Source organism: Leptonychotes weddellii, chromosome 9 (genome assembly GCF_054177405.1).
Source record: "Leptonychotes weddellii isolate Sample4059 chromosome 9, ASM5417740v2, whole genome shotgun sequence".
NCBI classification, from domain to species: domain Eukaryota; kingdom Metazoa; phylum Chordata; class Mammalia; order Carnivora; family Phocidae; genus Leptonychotes; species Leptonychotes weddellii.
In genome coordinates, this window is record NC_138377.1 from 9,795,376 (window position 1) to 9,797,295 (window position 1,920).

Genomic DNA, 1,920 nt, shown 5'->3' on the forward strand with positions numbered 1-1,920 from the left:
GCTCAGCAGGTGGCATGCCAGGATCAGGAATGTGCCTCGGGACGGTGGAAGAGGGAAGGATGGGGGCCTGTGCCTGCAGGGGAAAAGTCAGAGGGCAGGAGAGAGCTGGCTTCAAAACTCCATGAGACTCTAGCAGGGAGGATGGGGGAGACGTCATTTTCCATCATGGCCGTTACCATTACAGTACAATGTTGTCTGTTTATCTAGAATGTCAACCTCATACGGACAGGCAGGTACCTTGTCTGTCTTGTTCACTGCCATGGTGAGAGCAGAAGTGGTACATTCAATATTTACTGAATGATTAAACTTGTCCGGTGTGGCTTCCAAAGGCTGAAAGTTCCAGGGAAGCCACTGATTCCTCTCTGCCTCTCCACGGCCAACAGCCCTGTTCATCCCTCCCTCCTCTGCCCTGAATCAGCCACTTCCTCTCTAATTGGAGTCCGAGTCGGACTTCCTGCTGCTCAGGGTGGCAGCTTAGATGCATCTAATCAGGGCCGACGGAAAGTGGGTGATTAATTAGCCGGAGAGGCTGGAAGTGGGTGGATGCTGAGCTGGGCTGAGCAGAGAACAAAAGGAATTTATCCCCAGAAAAGGAACAACTCCCCCATCCCATTCCATACCCTTCATCCAGCTTGATGAGCTCTGAGCTGTTGGCTGCGGCAATCCTTATGTTGACACCAGCAGGAGGTGGGGGTGAAGTAGGACTCGCTGCAATTATAAGATAAATTCAAGGTAGGACATGGAGTGTGCTCTCAGGCTAGGGGAAGATTTTCCTGCTTTGACCTAGAGGTAAGCAATACTGGACTGATTCCACAACTGGGAGGAGGAAACTCCAAAGCCAAGCCATCTATGGTTGTATTACTAGAAGTCTATCACCCACACAAGAGACGGGATAGTCCAGGATGGGTCGGGCTAACCAAGCCCTTGCTTTACTCCCCTGCTGGGGACTGGAGACATGGTTCCAAGCCTAGGACCCTCCAGCTGGATCTCCATAGAATCAGTGTGCTAGGGCCAAAAGGCTTTGCAGTCTGACTTATAGGCTAAGTCCTCCCTTAGATTTTTTTCATTTGCTTCAGCTCACGAGTTAAGTTTCTGTCTTTCGTAGCAGGATTCTCACTAATACATTCCCTAAGCCTGATGTCTCTTGGGTGTCATTCTTGAGTCATAATGCGAGAGCTTTGCTTGTTTTAAAGATTTTTCCAGAATCACTCAGGCACTTATAGTCCTCACACTACCCTAGTTTTCCTGGGTGTATTTTGTTAGTATTAGTTATTTATAACTGTATAACTAATTACCTTGAAATGTAGGGAGGCTTAAAACAATCATAAATGTTTATTATCTCACAATTCCTGAGGGTGAGGAAATCTGAATATTAGCTGCATGGTTTTGGTTCAGGCACTCTTGTGAGGTTGCAGGCAAGATGTGGACCAGGGTTGCAGCCTCCTCCAAAGGCTCGAATGGGGTGGAGGGGCCCCTCCAAGGTGGCTCACTCACATTAGTGGAAGATTGGTCCTGGCTGTTGGCAAGAGGCTTCAGTGCCTTACTCCATGGGCTTCTCCATAGGGCTGTTTGAGTGTCTTCATGACACAGTAGCTGGCTTCCCCCAGAGAGAATGATCCAATACCATGCCAGGTCGATAATATCTTTTATGACCTGACCTCAGAACTCCCTCCCTGTCACTTCTGCAATATCCTATTGGCCACCGAGGTCAGCCTTAGGTAGCATAGGGAGGACTACACAAGGGTGTGAATGCTGGGAGGCAAGGATTTGGGGGAGCTACCTTGAAGGGTGCAGAACTGGGCCACCTGTGGCTGTGCCTAGGGCACCTTCCTAGCAGCCCTGCCATCCAGGAGAGAAAGGTTCAGCCACCCTACTCTGCATGAGTCAGTCTCATCCAGAGGGAAGTAACTGCCATGGGGG